The 20,575-nt window shown below is 41.4% G+C and overlaps 1 protein-coding gene across 5 annotated transcripts in view; it reads right to left on the bottom strand.

The window, feature by feature from the left end:
• LOC123369512 overlaps positions 1-20,575 on the bottom strand; it is an 87,299-nt gene that overhangs the window by 4,126 nt on the left and 62,598 nt on the right. For 4 of the 5 annotated variants that reach the window (XR_006579070.1, XR_006579068.1, XR_006579071.1 and 1 more), the window contains 2 exons: positions 3,032-3,255; positions 2,427-2,498 (listed from right to left, as the gene is read on the bottom strand). The gene's annotated coding sequence lies outside the window, so the exon portion shown is untranslated. The remainder of the gene's footprint in view (positions 1-2,426; positions 2,499-3,031; positions 3,256-20,575) is intronic. The other variant, XR_006579069.1, reaches the window with a different exon arrangement.

The raw sequence follows: 20,575 nt of genomic DNA, 5'->3' as shown, positions 1-20,575 counted from the left end.
TTTTGCTTTATCCAGTTGTTCCATTGCTCCAGATATATCAAGGTCAACACCTTGGAGTCTCTTGCTTACAACATTTATTTCAAACAGTATTTCATGCCACAACACTAAGCCACACAGAAATTTGAAGTTATGTATGTTTCTGGTGATTCCATTTCCCTCTGCCACTGTTCTCCCACAAACAGTTCCTCTCATAGCATTATCCTCCATAATGGCAACTATGGCATCATCTATCTTCCCAATTTGGTGTTTGATAGGCTTTATCGCCTCCACTCGACTTTCCCATAGTGTGGCACTCAGTGATTTCAGTGTCAGAGAGGATGTTCCCAGATGTTGCTTCAAAATTTGCCATCGATGAGCTGATGCAGAGAAAAATACATAGATGCTTTGAATTACATTAAAAAATTCAGCAGCCTCACTAGAAATTGATGCTGCATTACTGAGCACCGCTGACCACCAAGTTCAATGAATGAGAACTGCATGAGACAAAAAAAGCTTGAGCGTTTAACTCTCGGATCTGTGTCTGCAATCCTCTGTTCTTTCCTCTCATGTTGGCACCATTATCATAGCCCTGACCTCTCATGTCAGCTATCGCAATTCCCGTATCTTCCAGCTTTTTAAGAAGCACATTTGTCATACCAGCTCCCAGGGCTGGCTCCAGACCCCAGCGCGCCAAGCGCGTGCTTGGGGCGGCGCACCGCAGGAGGGCGGCAGGCGGCTCCGGTGGACCTCCTGCAGACGTGCCTGCGGACGGTCTGCTGGTCCCGCGGCTTCGGCGGAGCATCCGCAGGCGTGCCTGTGGGAGGTCCACCGGAGCCGCGGGACCAGCGGACCCTCCGCAGGCACGTCTGCAGGAGGTCCACCGGAGCCGCGGGACCGGCGACCGCCAGAGCGCCCCCCGCAGCGTGCCGCCCTGCTTGGGGCGGCGCAATTCCTAGAGCCTCCCCTGCCAGCTCCTGTAGTATCATGAATGTGAATACATTTTAGAAAATGCTCTCTGACAGTCATCATTGCAGGGACATTTTCACTCGCTTCTGTTGTAGCTACAAAACACACCATTAAAGTAATTTGTTCTATATGGCTGATGTCAGGTGTGCAGTCCAGAATAACAGAGTAATATCTTGCTGACTTCAGATCTGCCACAATCTTCTGTTTGACTTTTGTTGCCAGTAACTGTATGATCTCATTTTGAATTGTTTTTCCAAGGTAGTGGTGTGTGTACATTTCTTGGGTGGTGACTCTTCTTAGATGCTCCTGGAGTACAACATCAAACTCAGCCATCAACTCCACAATTTTAAGGAAGTTTCCATTGTCTGGCACAAACAGCTAATCAGAAGTGCTAGGTTTTGGGTAGCAAGCATTCTCACAGTGGCAATGAACGTTTTCAGCACATTTTGCCAGTAAAGAGACTCTGATGCAATTTTCTCTTGATGCTGATCATCTATGGTGGCCTTAAACCTTAGTCTCATCTCAAGCTCTTTCCACCTATGGAATGCTTTCTGGTGATTTGCTGCCTTCCCATGGCATGCAAGATTTTCCCAGTCCTTTGTTCCTGTAGAACACAATGTGGCTGGAATGTTAGACTGGAAGAGTTTGCAACAAAAACAGTATACAGCATTCTGGGTTTTTGAGTACATAAGCCAGGGCCTCTCCACTTTATCACCATTGGGGATTTCATGTCAGTAATGTGTTGGATGGAAACTTCTATTTTCATTGTCTTTGGGGAATATGAAGTTTTTCACCTGCTGTAGCCCATTCAGTACAAGAAAGTCCCTTGGGCTACTGCTCAAGTGGGTCTACAGTCCTGGATCATCCTGACGTAAGGAAATAAACTCAGCAGCAACCGTTTCTTGTGCTTCCACCACACTCTTCTCTGATCTACACTTTTCTCCAGAAATGTGCATGGTTACATCCATTTGAGATGGAGATATGGATGCTGCAGTAGCCAGGTCACCTGAACTCTGACTAACTGGAAGATCAGGCATCTCCTCACCACTCACATCCTCACTGGGGCCGGAAGGCTCACCGTGAACATTTGTGTCTATGTATCTCAGGAGAATTCCTTCCTGCTTAGATAGAAAAGCTTCCTTTGCTTTCTTTCTTTTTCTGAATGCTGCCCCAGAGGGGCGTTTTCTTCTTTCATTCATGACTGCTGTTCTATGCCAGCTATAGTGGCTCTCAACACTCAATTAAAGGGGACAAATAAGCAGGCTGGTATCAGGGCCTGAGTGAGGGAAGATATCAGCATCTTAAGGGCCTACGTGCCTGTTCTCCTCAAGTGGTCTCAGGGAAGCAGGAGGAAACAGGAAGCTCCCTGAGAAGCTGGTGTTAATCAGTCCAGGCTCCTGGAGGTGCTAGAGAGGTACATAAGAGGCTCATCCTCCTCTCTCTCCCTGAAGCTCTTGCTGCTTTCTGTTATTCCCTCTCACCTTTTCTCCTGCCTGCCTGTTATATCTCTTGTGCCCTCGTTCCTCCAGCCCAGCACTCCACCATCTCTGCATCTAGAGCAGACAGAATACATATGCACCAGCAGCAGACACAATTTTCTACACTCTGGATCCTAGTGGCACCTCCCCCCACACACACACAGTCTGGCACCTGAGGTGGCTGCCTCAGTGCACCTCATGGTAAGGCCAGCCCTGCCTGTGTGACACCATTAACTTCAGTGCAATTGCTCCTGGGTTAGAAAACTCCATTTGATCTGTTAATGTCCAATTAAAGGTAGTCTCTTTTGGGGCTTTCATCTCCCTAAAGAAGGGTTATTGGGAACCTGGATCCTGCTACTAGAACAATGTGAACATAGCGGTAATCTCTCCTGTCACAGCTACCAGCATCAGCCTTGGTTTCTGGTGCAACCTACTGTTCATTCCCCACTTTTTCCTAGGCTACCAGAGTCCTATTAAATTATTCATCCAACAGGACTATGCCCTGGTAGGGTCACCCTAGTCCAGTATTGCTATATTCCTTTCCTGGGTTCAGTGTGGGTTCTGTAGACCCCGTCACAATTCAAGAAGGCAAAGTCAAAGAAATGCACCTTGAAATTGTAGGAGGTGGTAACATTTGTGATGGTCCTTAATTCCTTTGAGAGTTTGTTCCACAGTCTTGGTCCAGCCTTTACCATTGTTATAGAGAGGAGTGGAGTTGTTGACCACAGTCTTCATCCCAGGTGGTCTTTTGGATAATCCTGGGCTTGGGCCATTGAGTGCCTTCAACTTAAGGACTCATACCTTGAACTTGATTCCATATCTCATGGAAAGCCTGTGTAAAGAGCAGAGGACAGATGTGATGAGTTTGTAATGGCCTGTGCTGCTGAACAACACACTACAGTGTTCTATACTAGGTGCAGTTTCCTAAGGGCCAAAGGCTTCATGCCCACCTATGTTGGACTTATGTGATCCATGCAGAAAGTGATAAAGGCATAGAATCTCCTAGCCACCAGGAGGTAGTAGAAATCATTACTCATGGATGCTGCTATATGAGCACTCCCTGTCAGCAAGGAACCCCAGAGCACCCCCTTAAGCTACAAATCAAATTGACTGCTTATAGGTGTAAGCCTTCAGCCAAAGGATACTGTTCTATGGCTACAAACTCTTCAAAGTGCTTTCTTTGTCCCAGCAGCATAACCAGTCTTGCACAAGTTCAGCTTCAGCTAGCTGTTTTTTCATCTATAAGCTGATCTTGTCCAAGCATCGGGCCCTCTTGATGGTACTGGTGTGGTCGCAGGGCTGGATTACCCAATAGGCAGACTAAGCACGTGCTTAGGGCACCAGCAAAGCAGGGGGCACCAAAAAAATGAGATTTTTATTTTTGAAAAAAATTGATATTTGATATTTCAAAAAAAGCATTGAAGTAGTCATCATGGGAAAAATCATAACTTTGTTAGACTTCCTTACACTCCATTACACACTCTTCCCCTGTTTTTCTGTTCTCTTTTTATTACTTATCCCCACCTAAACCAAGGGGGCGTCCTACTAACATAGATCGAAATAATGCAAGGAAATCAGATTCTGTCATGTATTGCAATATATTTATGTTTTATTATAGATATATTCTTCTGAGTTATACGTACTTGATTCATTTTTTTTCTTTCATATATATATATATATATATAGTGTATGTTGTGTAATTTTTTTTTATGTTCAGATAACTGAGATAAGGGGCATGATGAAACATAACCAACTAAGTGGACCACAGAAACCTAAACTGGTGGAAGAAAAGAAACAAAAAACTAGTGAAAATTTCCAAAATCTTTCAAAGCTGACATTAATTTTCAAAGCGAATCCATCAGAAACAACATCTTTTCTCAATTTAAGTTCATGTTGATTTGTGCTGTCTGCTTCCAGCTTGTTCCCAGGTAATTGTCTTGTTCAGGGTATAGGAGTTAGATGTCTGGAATATGGTTTTATGCTCTTTTGTTTCTTTAGAAAGTTCCTCCCTATTTGGACTGTGATAAATGAAGTAGTGCAAGGGGATGATCTGAATGGAGAACAGTTGTCTAGGTCACCAAATGCCCTGGGAAAGGTAGGTGTGATGGATGCCTTTGGGAACTGTAATCTGGTTGAGCCCCAGAAACAGGGGTATCTGGACTGATCTGTTCCAGGATTAGTGACGGTATGTTGGTGGCATAACAGCAATGGAAATAATAAATAATAACGATAATAATAGGTAATGATGAACTCAACAAATAGGTAGTGATGAACTCATTAGCATCAGGACTCCATTTCCTTGCAAGACGAGATAGATCAGGATTTGTAGAAGGAATGCATGGAAACAAAAACCAAACAGGATAAAAGCCAACCTTCATAACTGTCAAATCAGTGATAGAAGATTTGAAAATAGGAGAAGTTAATCCCCTAAAAATGGTGGAATGGATAAAATGAGGTGTTGGTGACATACAAAAAACTAAAATAATGCAGGGTGGAGATCTAGTGATAGAATGTACATATAAGGAGCAAGCTGAAATACTTCTTAAAAGCATAACATTAAGGAAAATTAAAATTACTTGTGAACTGCCTGAATTCCTGATGGAAGCAAGAAGAATTATGTATGGAGTGCTGCTAGGATTGTCTGAGGATGACTTCAGTATAGGTGAAGATGAAGTATTATTGCTAAATGGCTATTTAGTAGGCGAGAGGGAGAAAACCAGCCACCTATGACTGTATGCATAACACTTAAAAGTGGCAGACTTTCACACAGGATCCAAATAGGGCGTCAGTCTTTCCACATTAAACCATATATTCCCCTCTCTCTTCCCTGGGTGAAGTGCTATAACTGTGAAAGGTTTGGACATGAAAGTGCCATTTGTAAGGGACCAGTGAGGTGGAGGAAATCACTTATGAGAACTGTGTAGAAGGAACAGAACCTAAATGCAGGAATAACAGGGGAAAACACAGTGCAACATGTGAAGGATGTGCTAAAGAAACAAGCTAAAGAAATACAAAAATTAAAAGAATTTAAAAAGTATCATATGTGGAGGCTACCAAAACGTACCCACTGCAGAAAATAGAAAAAGAGAAATACTCAAGTAAGAGAAAATGTACAGGGGAAGCAAAATACATGACTGGTCAGGAAGGAGAATATGAGAGGAATGGGAGATGATATATTGCATGTAGGTGAAGAAAAATTGATAATATTCAATGTAAAAGTAATTAACTACACCTTGCAGATGGGGAAAAAACTGAAAGGATTAAAATCATAGCAAAAGCAAAGAAAAATATCTAAAGACTGCATTCACATGATTTTAAATTAAACCAATAATACAGCTTAAATATCATGTTTTTAATGACCGTTAGGTGGAATGCACATAGTTAATAATGCAAGGACAGGAATTTGAGAAAGCCATCTCTGAAATGGTAAAAAAAAGTCAGATGTAAAATGTGTGCAAGAAACATGGCTAATAAGTAAACTTGTGTTCAGTCTACCAGGATATGATAAACTCCAGAGGGATCGAGAGGTTATAATGGATGTGCACAAACTAAATTTTGAACATTTAGAGGGGAGGGATAGTTCAGTGGTTTGAGTTCAATCCTTGAGGGGGTCACTTAGGCAGCTGGGGCAAAAATCAGTACTTGGTCCTGCTAGTGAAGGCAGGGGGCTGGACTCAATGACCTTTCAAGGTCCCTTCCAGTTCTAGGTGACAGGTATATCTCCAATTACTATTATAACATTACTGAGATTCCCATGCAGGAAAAAACACATATATGGATTTATAATGTTTATAATCCAAGTAAAAATAATTATATTATAATTAGAAAAACTAGTTAATGTCAAAAACCCATTAATAATTTGCAGAGACTTTAATAGTCATAATGAGCTATGGAGAAGTAAGAAAATTGACCTAAATAGTAAATGCTTAGAACAATTTATTGATATGCATAACTTTGTAACATTGAATACAGGAGCGCCTACTAGATTTATTTCAGTGAATGGATTCTTTTCAGTTTCTAATTTGTGGCAATTCCCAAATCCGATAACTAGTAAATGCAGCTGGTAAAATTATAAAGAAGTAACGGGAAGTGATCACTGCCATACACTTACTGAGTACCAAAGCCAAGCTGTCATAAACATACAGCAAAGGGTAGCATAAAATCCCTCCTTTGCCCTAAAAACCCAAGAGTCCGGTCTGTGCTCACCTTGGGTACCTATTTGATTGGTATATTATTCTCAAGCCTCCCCAGGAAAGGGAGTGAAGGGGTTTGGGGGGATATTTTGTGGAAACAGGAATGCCAAGTGGTCCTCTTCCTGAATATTTGTCTAACTCACTTGGGGGTGGCAGTGATACCATCCCATGGCAAGGAATTTGTACCTTGGGGAAGTTTTTAGCCTAAGCTGGTGGAATATAAGCTTAGAGGGTCTATAATGCAGGTCCCCACATCTGTACCCCAGAGTTCAGACACAAGCAAATGTCAAAAACACAATTTTTTTTCCTAACTGGAATTTTTGGAAAATTGATTGGGATCTTTTCAAGATTAAATGTGATGAATATTTATGTAGTAACTGTCCAAGTGACAACCTAGAGCATTCTATAACAGCTTAATAAAAGAAATTACAGCAGCAGCTGATCTGTCCATCTACAAAAAATCAAATTTCTTCAACGTAGAAATCAGGTTCTCCGATGGAATAAAGATTGGAAATTAGCAATCAAGAAAAGAAGTAAGTCATACAAGAAAGCAAAACACACAATGAATAGTAAAGACTTAATTATAAAAGATGTAAGGTGGTGCAAAAAGGATTATCAAAAAGACAGAAAAAAGAGAGCTGGCAAATTGAACAAAGATTCAAAGCTTTTGGAAATATATAAGAACATTCAAAGAACTAATGGAATTCAAAGTAAATGTATACCGGTCTTATTATAAACAATGAAATTGAGGTCTCCATCTTACGAAAGACAGACATTTTAGCAAAAGTGTTCCAAAATGTCAGTATAAATCAAAACAGTATGTTTCATGGGGGCAGGAAAGAGGTTCATTGAGGAGAACAGCAAAGCAAGCACGTGCTTGGGGCACAATTCCAGGGGAGGCATTTCGGCCATTCTTTTTTTTTTTTTTTTTTTTGCTTAGGCAGTTGCGCTCTCAGAGCTTTTATTTATTTATTTATTGCTTGGGCAGTTGTGCTCTTGAAGCCTGGGGCGGCAAATTTTTTGCTTTAGGCATCAAAAAACCTAGAGCCAGCCCTGAGGAGAACTCTGAACTATTAAATGCTGGGAGAGACTATACCAATGATGTGTTACGTTTCAGTATGTTGTAGCTTATTGCAACCATTAGAAAATGGGAAAATACAGCTCCAGGTAAAGATACTATAAGTAATGAAATGCTTCAACAGTTGTATGAGGGGCGTCTAAAGATTCTATTGTGGTTATGTAATGATGTATGGGAAAAAGGACAGCTGCCAATAAAATGGAAACAAGCATCGGTGATAGTAATTAGGAAACCAGGCAAGGTATATACAAAACCTGATGCTTATTGTCTGTTGTCCTCAGATAATGTGTGGGGAAATTCATGGAAAAAATTATAAATGTAAAACTACTGGAATACTTGGAGGAAAATGATATTATAACCGGAGTACAAAGTGGCTTCAGAAGAGGAAGATGCACAGTTGACCATATAATGGGACTAGAAATGGAGATACAAAACAAGCATAAGGACTCTGAACTTTATGGTAGGTCTTCATGGACATTGAAAAAGCATATGGCATGCTATGGAAGGAAGGCCTCATATATAAAATAGCCAAAATTAGAATAAAAGGGAGTTTTTTTGGTGGATAAGGGACTTTTTAAGTAACAGGCTTATACAAGGCAAAGTGGGAACAGCTTTATCAAAAATCTACAGGCTTACAAATGGAATTCCACAAAAGAATATCATCAGCCCTACTTTCATTTCCATTATGATAAATGACCTGTCAGAAAGCATGCAGGCAGGAATAGGTATTTCCCTTTTCGCAGACAAAAGACAAATGAGGCACTCCAGAGAATTTCCAAGAGGGGGAAATGATTTGGGATATAAATTTGCACTTGCAAACACTAAAGAAGATTAGGGAAGACTGAGACTCATTTCCTTATGGTGAAAAAATCCAGATAGTTCAAAGGTTTCTGTTCCTAGGAGCAGGGGCGGCTCTAGGAATCCCATCGCCCAAGCAGGGCGGCGCGCCGCAGGGCGTGCTCTGGCGGTCGCCGGTCTGCGGCTCCGGGGGACCTCCTGCAGATGTGCCTGCGGAGGTTCCGCTGGTCCCGCAGCTCCGGTGGACCTCCCGCAGGCATGACTGCGGAAGGTCTGCCAGAGCCGCATGCCGCCCTGCCGGCAAAATGCCGCCCCAAGTGCGCGCTTGGCGCGCTGGGGTCTGAAGCCGGCCCTGCCTAGGAGTAGTGTTTGATAATAAATTAACTTAAGAAAGTCACATAGATAATATACAAAAGTGTAAAAATAAGATTAACTTAACTAAAAGTGTAGCTGGAAACAAGTGGGCTGCAGATATGAAGGTATTGATGATGACGTATAGAGCACGGATAAAACTAATTTTAAACTACGGATGCCAAGCTTTTGGTTCATCCTCAAAAACAACTGTTAGAAACTTGGAACTACACCACACCCAAGCTTTATGACTGGCATATGGCACAATGATAACAACAGCTGTGTGTGTGTTGTAACTAGCCACTGGAGAAGCATCTGTAAATCTAAGGCTGAAACTATTAGATCTAACCTTTTGGGCAAAGGTAAAAGAGAATCATGAAAATAGAAGTACACAACAGATGTATGAAGATTGCTGGGACCTTAGTAGACAAAATGTTATGGATTGCCACAGACTTCCTCATACAATCAGGGTCAAAAAATGGGTAAAGGAGATATGTAAAAAAAATAAAAAGTGAGAGAAATGAAAAAAAATAGTCATGGGAAATCAAATTACAGCTGGACAGTTATTTCCCGATTTGTGGATTTGGAATTATATGAAAAAAACCAAGGCAAGGGTAGGAAAAACACATTATGACCAATGAAATTTCTGAATTTATTTATTAAAAATGGGGACAACTTTGTCAAGTCTATATAGATGGATCAAAAGATGATGGCACGGGTAGAGTAGGAACAGCCTTCTGTGTTCCTAGACTTGGAATCCAGAAATCTAAAAGGCTATCAAATTATGTGACCATTCTGAAGGCTGAACTAGTGGGGTGATGTTGGCACTAGCCGGGATTAGAGATGTGTGACTGGCTGCAGCTGTAACTGTATCTGATTCCTCATCAGGCATTATGACAATCAGAATGTGGACTTTGGAAAGCAAAAATCACATAAGTGAAATAATGTTCCTAACTGCGGAAATAATGAAAGCAGGTATCTGTGTAACAATAGGATTGTGTGACAGGGTCCTACCACACCCTGCCCCAGAAAAGGAGCAGTGAAGGTGTGTTCTCCCGGTCTGCCTAGAAAGGCTGCAGGGAAGCAGCCAATCGGAGTGCAGCAGGCTCAGTTAAAAGGATCTGTATGGCCTGAGCAGGTCAGTTCCTGGCTGGTGTCAGAAAAGCGCTCCAGGCAAACAGGGAACAGACAGAGATCCCAAGGACCATAACCTTAAAGTAACAAGCAGCAGCAGCAACTGTTAAAGGAATCAGCACATTGCTGCTATTTGTAAGGTCTCTGGGTTGGGACCTGGATTAGTGGATGGATGTGGATCCCCCCACTGGCCACTGGCGAAATGGCCAAAGCCCCGAGAAGGTACAAGTTTTGTTTTGGAACTCAAGCAAAGGGCTGGATCTTCTACTCGCTGGTGTAGGAGAAAGGCTGGAGAAGGGAACCAACAAGAAAGTGTGCCAAAGCAGGCGGCATGGAAGAACTCATGCATTGAGTAGTGGAACAGCAGGAAGAGTTGCAGAAATCCCTCCAAGTGTTTCACCTGGCCCAGTGACAAGAGAAATAGTCCCTGTTATCCTGGCAGGCAGCACCTACAGCAATTCAGTACGGGCCAGGTGCAGGTGCAACAACAGCTTGGAGAATATGGTGAGTCCCAGACAGGGAGAGATAATCTGTCAGTGGACATAAAGCTGTGAGAAATGGACCTTATGGATGATCCAGACAACTTTTTGTTAACATTTGAAAGGATGTCATCAAGAGTAGGATGGAAGAAGAGGGTATAGATCCTCCAGTTGGCTTCCTATCTCTCAGGAGAGGCACAAAGTATGTATATGGCACTGGGAGTGGTTCACAAGCTGCTGACTATGATATATAAAGCTGCCATTCTAGATCAAATGGGGCTACCTGCCAAATGGTACAGAAGTTTTGGTCAGTCAGGTGGTCGGTGGGATATAAGCTAGGGCCTTTGCTCAAAAAGTATCACTGGGCCAGTAGGTGGCTGAGGCCAGATGACAGAGGAATTGGGGAGGTCACGGATTCTATTATTTTGAAGAAACTATTACAGAGTCTCCCTGATGTCACTAGGGTTTGGGTGTGACACCAACATGCTACATTGCTATAAAATTCACTGAAGAGTTTGTGGAGGTGTGCATCCTGAATAAATCAACCCATCCATGTAGAGAACACAACCCAGGGAGGAAAGGCAGGGAGCCAATGATGATAAAGACACCAGAAAAGAAGATGGAGGACAGGAAAGAGACTGTCTCCACACACTGTCAAATCATGTGTTACGAGTGTGGGGATTCAGGATGTTTAAAAAGAGATTGCCCCGTAGGGATTGTAATTTTTTTCTGAGTTTTGCGGGTGGACAGAAACTCTTGGGAGGTAGTCAGAATAAAACTCATTATCTCCATAGGACTGGGGTGCCAACAAGGGATGTCCTTGATAGACTCTGCCACATGGTGCTCATTGGCCAGGAGGCTCTGGATGAAGCCCTACAGGATGGTGCCGGGATTAAAATTAAGATTGACGTGTATGCACAGCCTCACTTTCACAGTTTAGAAAATCTTTCATTTCTGTTTGCAAATGTTTCAAAAGTGAAGAATGGTCACTGCCCTGCTGCTTCCGGGGGCATGTGGGATGGCTGGAGCTGGTTCCCATTGCTGCTGTGTCCCTGTTAGTGAGAGGGAGGATATTCAGGATTTGCCTTTTCCTGCATTTCTATTGTCTTTATATACTAGATGTAGGCCCACAATGAGAAGTTTGACTCTAGAATCAATCTAAATTTGAACTCTCTTGGAATGGATTCAGTTTTGAGGTCCAGGCCATTACAGAGGGGAACTGAGTTATATACTCAGATTTGGATTAAAATATAAACTTCTGAAGTTTAAGTGGTAAAGATCCAGAATTCTAATCTGAATCCACACAAACTCTCTACTTTATTTCCCTTACAATTAGCTCATGAAGAAATCCACCTGGCCAAAATGTAACTCCGTTCTCTTTTGGGGGTTGTATTTGATACTTCCTTTTTTCTAAGATGTTGAACCATTGCAAGAAAAATCCAAGTGTTCTCAGCTTTCAGACAGCACCAATAGACAATGTGGAAGCAAAAGGATAAAAGGGCACAAGTATAAACAATTTTTGAAGTAGAGAGCTTTTCATTTTAATAACATTTTCTTTAGAGATGGGTAGATTTTGAAAAACCTTTCACGAAGCCTTGGCTGAAAATAGAGAAACTAGGTGGGTCGGTAATATCTTTTGTTGGATTAACTTCTTTTGGTGAAAAGAAGAAGCTTTTGAGCTACACAGAGCTCTTCGGGTCAGCCCTAGATCTAAAGAAGAGTTCTGTGTAGCTCAAAAGCCTGTTTCTTTCACCAACAGAAGTTGGACCAATAAAAGATATTTACCTCACCTACCTTGTCTCTCTAATATCCTGGGACCAACACAGCTACAACAACATTGGCTTAAAACTGACATACTGTTTAAGTAAATGAATACTAAAGCCTGCCTAGCATTTAGAAAAATATCAATTGGGAATTTAGGTCAAAATTTTCAAACTTGTTGCCTAAAGTTAATCACCTTAATACATGGGCTGCATGATTGTCAAAAGTGCTGAGCAGCTGCAGCTCCCATAGCCTACAGGAGGTATTGCGCGTGCTCAGCATATCTGAGGGTATGTCTGCACTAGGAATGTAAGTTGACCTATACTAAGTTGATTTACAGCCACCTGAGTAAATACTGCAGTGGTGCATGTCCACACTACCCTCCTTGGGTTGGTGGTGAGCATCATCACCAGGAGCGTTTCCACCGACCTAAGAAAGGGAGTGGGTGGAGTTGAGACCAGTTATGACTGTGTAGAACAGGGAGCTGTGCATCTTTACAATCCCAGGTCAGAAGAGAATAAGATAAGGGCATCTGCCCAGGACAGGTTACAGCTCGGAGACAGAAACCCTTAAGAGCTTGCCCTCGAAGGATCACAGAGGGGGAAACACAGGTGCAGTTTTATCCTGAAACTATGACAGAGTATTCAAGAAACTGAATTGTTTCCTTACAGAATGTAAATGTTGTTGACAATTGCTTTATTGCATTTTCCCCCTTATCGTTTTCCTAGCACAAATATTCTGTGTATACTCTCCAACAAATTCTTCTCACAGGTACTGTCAAGTTGATTTAAGGATGGCTCTTTTGAACTCCTTTGCACAGGCTAATATTGAGCTCTCAAACTATGTTTTAAAAAATTCACTGCATGAGAATACATCTGTCTCATCCAGTAGCACAGAGCAGGCATTTAGTTGCAAGTAATTATGTTAGGCCAGTATCGCCTTAATATCATAGTCAAAGCTCAGTTTCCTTGCTGTTGAAGGTACTGCCACTTGCAACTTGACTTTAATATTTGCAGGTGCAGTCCAAATAGTTCTATTTTGCTGTTGAATAACTTGAGTGAGAAATGATATAATAAGCAAGCATGTATGAGCAGCAAATCGTATCTGAAACTGGGTTGAGATTAGAATTTCTCTCTCCCACCCTTTGCACAATCTTTTTGAATTGATAATTGTTTTAAGCATTTCATAGATTCATAGAGTTTAAACCCAGAAGGGGTCATTAGATCATCTAGTCTAATCTGTATAGCACAGGCTATTAAATTTTACCCAATAGCTTGTGTGTACTACCTTTGAAGGGCCAGCTAGAAGTCTCAGTCAGAACCACCTACATATAATTAAGGAGACCTCTATCCCTAGACCTGCTCCACCTGAGGACTACCCTATTTAAAACAGAAAGAGGAAGCTAGCAGCGGGGGCTTGTCTACATTTAAAACACTGCAGCGATACAGCTGCAGCACTTCAGTGAAGACACTACCTGCACTGATGGGAGGGCTTCTCCTATTGCCATAGGTATTCCACCTTCCCAAGAGGCAATAGCTAGGTCAATGGGAAAATTCTCTCATCAGCGTAGTTCTGGTCTTCCTTGGGGTAAGGTCTGTATTGTTGCATCTCTGAGGGGTGTGGATTTTTCACACCTCTCAGAGACATGCTATACCAAAGTAAATTCCTAGTGTAGACCAGACCTGGGAGCGGCACAACTGGGAAAGAGAAGTGATCTCTATCCAGATCCCTGAAGACTGGCCTGACCAGACACAGAGACTTTTGTTTTGGGGTTGTAAATGGGGGCTCTTAGAAAAGGACTTCTTTCTTGGGGCTTCACTAAACAGAGACACAGTTATATTCATTCATGTGTTTGGTTTCGTCTTGCCCTGGGCCGTTAAAATGAACCTATTGCTGCACAATTGAAGGGGAAACTGAGGCAGGCCTCAGCGGAGACACACTTGGCCAGAATGAGGTGCTACTGGGCAGGCATGCCTTCCTACACATCTTCCAGAAAGGCATCCAGTCTTGATTTGAGTTGGAGAATTCACCACTTCCCTTGGCAATTCCATAGGTTCATCACCTTCATTGTTAAAAGTATATGCCTTATTTCTAATCTGAATTTGTCTGGCTTCAGTTTCCAGCCACTTTTTCTTATTTTGCCTTTCTTTGCTAGATTAAAGAACTCTTTAGTTCCCACTGTTTTCTCCCCATGAAGGTACTTGTGTACTATAATCAAATCACTTCTTAATCTTCTTTTTTGATAAAATAATAGATTGATCTCTTTAAGTCTCTTAATGTGTGTCCACACAGCTGCTGGGAGTGAATCTCACTGAGGTTCACATTACCATGCTAAAAATAGCAAAGTGGACATTCTGGCTTGGATGGGAGCTCGGGTTGTGAAGCTTAGGGGTGAGCTAACGCAAGTCTGTTGACCTGGGCTGCAAGACCCAATCCAGCAGCTGTGTTGATATACCCTTGGTGTAAGGCATTTTCTCCAACCCTCAGATTATTTTATGGCTTTTTTTCTCCGCCTTTTTTGGATTTACACTCCACACCCCCAACATATTTTTTTAAATATGGACACAAGAACTGGATGCAACATTCCAGTGTTGGTCTCACCAATGCTGTTTACAGAAGTAAAATCACCTCCCTGCTCACTATTTCTCTGTTGATACATCCAAGGATTGTATTACCCCTTTTGGTCATAGTATCGCATAGGGAGTTCATGTTCAGTTGCTTGTCCACTATGATCCCTAAATCCCTTGCAGAGTCACTGCTTTGAAGGCTACAGTCTCCCATCCATCACTTTACCAGCCAGCTCAGCTGCTTGGTTTGTGTGACAATGGAAAAGGGAACTGAAAGGTCACCAAGGAAACAGTTCAAATTACAAAGTGGGGAGTAGAAAAGAAATGATTGAAGCATACGACTACTCCTTTTTATATTAATTTAAATGTAAAAATGGCAGAGTTGTATAAATTATGTCACTATCATAAAATACATCAAAGTATCATTGTTTTTTTTACTTTTTTAAAAAAAAGTTAAAATGCCTAAAATCTGTGTTTTTTACTTGGGCAGGGAACACATATATATATATATATATATATTCTGGAGTTCCATTATTATAGAATTTTTAAATAAATCCACATCTGAGTCTGATAAACTATTGGCTCCAGCAATATATTCTTCATCTTGTCTACTATTTAGGCTATTGGGGACTGCTCAAATTAATCCAAACCGGAATGTTGAAAAAGTTTGCTCTCCAAAGCAAATATTCATCTTTAGCAAGACATGGGACTAGCTATTGAGACAACACTGTTTAATTCTAATTAAAGAGCCATTAATACTTTTATTCTGCCTTCATTGTGCAATACCAGGAAAGAGTGAAAATACTGTCCCAGGAATAATATACCATGCTGTGTCCAAACAATAGAAGCTGCAGATCTGTCTTTTTAAACAGATCCAGAACTGGACTGCAATCACAATTATGATCAGTGACTTTAATGGTGGTGCTCCCAATTGGTTCTCCTTAACCCCAAAGACATGTGATTTAGTTTCTGATCACAATTTCTAATTTACGCTTCAGGGATGCAATTTTTTCTCAACATTGTTCAGTTCCACTGACATAATCCCAAATGTATGGGGGGGCGGGAATTACTATTAATCAGACTCAGATGAGATTAAGGCAAGATATAAAATGCTGGCCCTGCTTTCAGTTGGGGAGAGATGCCTGGGAACTTGAGAGCCTCTTCCTGGGGAAGAATGAAGAGCAGATTGGGCTGTTAAGTCCTCAGTGCCAGAGGTCAGGGAAAGAGTTTAAGGAGCTCAAGGACTAACCCACTGTGACCAAGGATAGAACAGGGTGAATGTGGGGAGGAGCCAAGATTAAAACTCCTGACTGCAGGGGTGGAGGGGAAGAAGATGTGGGTGGGCTGGGGACATCCTGGAAGTAGTATGAAGCCGAGGGGACAGCCTGAAATTCCTGCACCAAGGGACAGCCCTGGAACTTCAGGGAAGGGCTTGGGGAAACCTGGCTACAAGGGACAAAGATCTTTTGTTTTGGATATTTTGGAATTGGTGTTTGAAGACTTAAATGAGTCATAAGGAAGAAGGATTTTTTTAAACTTTGACATATGATAAAGTAGGGGAAATGAAGGCAGCAGCCTTATGCTAACAATACGGAAGTGGCATGTGGTGTAACACTGCATCTCTACAACTAGGATATTATTGCCTATTCCAGGCTGTTGCGAAGATTAGATTCTGACTGAACATGTTTAAGTGCTAGGTATTATTATGATTACGTATTAGTGAGGATGTTGGATGGTAAAACACTAATAATAATAATCGTGCAAGTTATCCACAATGATTGACTTTTTAATCTGGAAAGGCAAAGACAAAAAACCTTCCCTTTGTAAGGACACCCCATATTTGAGGGAACTGAGTATTCACCTTGAGATAGGAGTACAAGAACTTGTACAAGAACTTGAGCCACAAGGAATTCAAGCATATGCCAGGTGAATACCACTGTCTCAGCGTAATTAGAATTGGGAATACCCGCTTATAATGAATGATAGAGCTTATTAATAAAAAATTTATTGTGCATCTTTGTTAAATATGAAGCAAGGGCAATGTAAAGTAAATGCATAATAAAAATCACTAAATGATCAGACAATCTTCTTACTGGGAGCAAAATGGGAGATAGAAAATGTGAGGTCAGAGAGAGGAACTTCTTTAAGGCCCAAACGCTAACGTGTAACTTTATGATCATGCCAAGCCTGACAGGCAGTGACACCAATGCAGTTCACCTTCACCTACACTGACTTCCCTCTGTGGTGGGAGGCAGGCAGTGAAAACCCAATGCAGAGATGGTCCCATCTCACTGTATATGGTGGAGCCATGTCTCAGTGAATTCCACAGTGGAAGCACCATCAGAGGATAAGAGGGTACAACTGGTGATCACACAATTCTACCATTGATCAGCCAAGCCCTCCCACATGGAAGGAGCACGGTGGCTGTGAAACAGTTCTGTTGACATGCCTTTAGCCCGAAGCAAAATTCTATTTCCTCCATTCCCCGCCCTCCCCTCCCCCAGTGCAGATGTAATGCAGATATAGAGCCAATTAACTGAGTACGGGGACAGTGGATTTGAGCCTGACTGATTTCCTGACATTTTCCCTAGAACATGAAGTAAAGTACATGTTAGATTAAAGGAAAGGATACAATGGTGTGTGGTCCCTGATCTAGCACCCACTGAAGTGAATGCAAATTGATTTCTGGACACTGGATCAAGCTCTACATTAGAATCACATGAAATAAATATTAGCATGTCATTCTAATGTAGAGCTTGATCCAGTGTCCAGAAATCAATTTGCATTCACTTCAGTGGGTGCTAGATCAGGGACCACAAACCTAAAGTTAAGAGAAGACAATTGTTTTCTTTTTCCTTTGTAACATCACTCTGACAGGCACTTACATTGATACTGCATTCATATAAATGGAACATACACCACTTTGGTGACTCAAATGTTATTTACATACATATGGGAGCTTACAGAAAGCATGATTAGGATACATAAAGTAATATAAATGAACTCAACACACTCATGCAATATACATTAATTGGTAAAGTAGTGCAGAGGCTGCTCTAAAAATGAATAATGGAGCCACCAAAAAGCCCTGTGTCTCTTAAGAATAAATTTGATTTTATCTGCTATCAGAATTCAGTGAGCAAGAACTATGCTGTTGTAAAAAGATTTTGGTGTGTGAGAGGTCTTGATTAAATATCTCTGGTAAAGGTCATTTTGAAGGATTGATGTTAAGGAAGGCTTGAATTGGCCAGAAGGAGGGTGGGAGGAAGATTTTTATCCAAGGAAAATATAATGCAAAAGGTGAGATTTAAGATAAAGCTTTCTAAACCTGCAGCTACCAGTGCTAATTATCTACCAGTACAGATCAAAGCCTATCAGAATATCTCCTCTATCTTTAATGCTATCAAAAAAAGGAGTGCTCTAAACACAGCTATCAAATCACCACACTTCTCCCATTATACAAATACCATAGTTTAAATGAGTGATTATCTGCAAAAAGTTTGCTTAGATTAGTCGATATGACCTAGTCAGAGGACATAGGCCCAGATCCATACTGAAATCAGTAGAAGTTAAGAGTCTTAATATCCAGAAGAGTACCCAGAAGCCATCTACTACAGGACAGGCCCAACAAAGAAAATAACAAAACGCCACTAGCCATCACCTATAGCCCCCAACTAAAACCTCTCCAGCGCATCATCAAAGATCTACAACCTATCCTTAAAGATGATCCCTCACTCTCACAGATCTTGGGAGACAGGCCAGTCCTCGCTTATAGACAGCTTCCCAACCTGAAGCAAATACTCACCAGCAACCGCACACCATACAACATAAACACTAACCTAGGAACCTATCCTTGCAACAAAGCCCGATGCCAGCTCTGTCCACATATCTATTCAAGTGACACCATCATAGGACCTAATCACATCAGCCACGCCATCAGGGGCTCATTCACCTGCACATCTACCAACGCGATATATGCCATCATGTGCCAGCAATGCCCCTCTGCCATGTACATTGGCCAAACTGGACAGTCTCTACGCAAAAGAATAAATGGACACAAATCTGACATCAGGAATCATAACATTCAAAAACCAGTGGGAGAACACTTCAACCTCTCTAACCACTCAGTGACAGACTTGAAGGTGGCAATTTTGCAACAAAAAAACTTCAAAAACAGACTCCAAAGAGAGACTGCTGAACTCGAATTAATATGCAAATTAGATACAATTAACTCAGGCCTAAACAGAGACTGGGAATGGTTGGGTCATTACAATAATTGAATCTATTTCCTTATGTTAAGTTCTCCTCACACCTTCTATGGGTCATCTTAATTATCACTTCAAAAGTTTTTTTTCTCCTGCTGATGATAGCTCATCTCAATTGATTAGACTCTTCCTGTTGGCATGCATACTTCCACCTTTTCATGTTCTCTGTATGTATAAATATCTCCTGTCTGTGTGTTCCAATCTATGCATCCGAAGAAGTGAGCTGTAGCTCACGAAAGCTCATGCTGAAATAAATTTGTTAGTCTTTAAGGTGCCACAAGTTCTCCTGTTCTTTTTGTTAATATCTTCTGTAGATCTGGGCTGTAGTGCTGTAAGTTAAGATCATAAGAATGGCCATATTGAGTCAGACCAATGACCCGTCTATCCCAACATCCTGTCTTCCAACAGTGACAAATGCCAGGTACTTCAGAGGGAAGGAACAGAACAGGCAATCATCAATTGATCCCTGTTGTATACTCACAGCTTCTGGCACTCAGAGGCTAGGGACACCCAGAACATGCAGTTGCATACCTGACCATCTTGGCTAATAGCCATTGATGGACCCATCTTCCATGAACTTATCTAGTTCTTTCTTGGATCCCATTATAGTTTTGGCCCTGGCAATGAGTTCTACAGGTTAACTGTGCTTTGTGTGAAGAAATACTTCCTTTTATTTGTTTTAAACCTGCTGCCTATTAATTTCATGAGGTAACTCCTGACTCTTATACTATGTGAAGGAGTAAATAACATTTCCTTATTCACTTTCTCCACACCAGTCATGATTTTATAGACCTCTATCATATCCCCCCACCCCTTAGTAGTCTCTTTTCCAACATGAGAAGTCCTTGTCCTTTTAATCTTTCCTCATATGGAAGCTGTTCCATACCTCTAATCATTTTTGTTGTTATCTGAACCTTTTCCAGTTCTAATATATCTTTTTTTTGAGATGGGGCAACCAGAACTGCATGCAGTATTCAAGGTGTGGGCATACCATTAATTTCTATAGTAACATTATGATAGTTTCTTGCTATTATCTAATCCTTTCCTAATAGTTCCTAACATATTAGCTTTTTTGACTGCTTCTGCACATTGAGAGGATGTTTTCAGAGAACTATCCAGAATGACTGCAAGATCTCTCTCTTGAGTGGTAACAGCTAATTTGGACCTCATCATTTCAAAGATATAATTGGGATTACGTTTTCCAATGTACATTACTTTGCATTTATCAACATTGAATTTAATCTACCATTTTGTTGCCCAGTCACCCAGTTTTGTGAGATCCATTTGTAGCTCTTTGCAGAACTTAACTATCTTGAGTCATTTTATATTGTCTGCAAGCTTTGACACCTCACTGTTTACCCCTTTTTACAGATCATTTATGAATATGTCGAACAGCACTGGTCACAGAACAGATCCCTGGGGTACACCACTATTTACCTCCCTACATTCTGAAAACTATTTATTCCTACCCTTTGTTTTCTGTCTTTTAACCAGTTACTGATCCATGAGAGGACCTTCCCTCTTAT

Source organism: Mauremys mutica, chromosome 1 (assembly GCF_020497125.1).
Source record: "Mauremys mutica isolate MM-2020 ecotype Southern chromosome 1, ASM2049712v1, whole genome shotgun sequence".
Taxonomy (NCBI): Eukaryota; Metazoa; Chordata; order Testudines; family Geoemydidae; genus Mauremys; species Mauremys mutica.
Note: the sequence above shows the minus strand (reverse complement) of the source record. Positions and strands in the feature narration are given on the sequence as shown.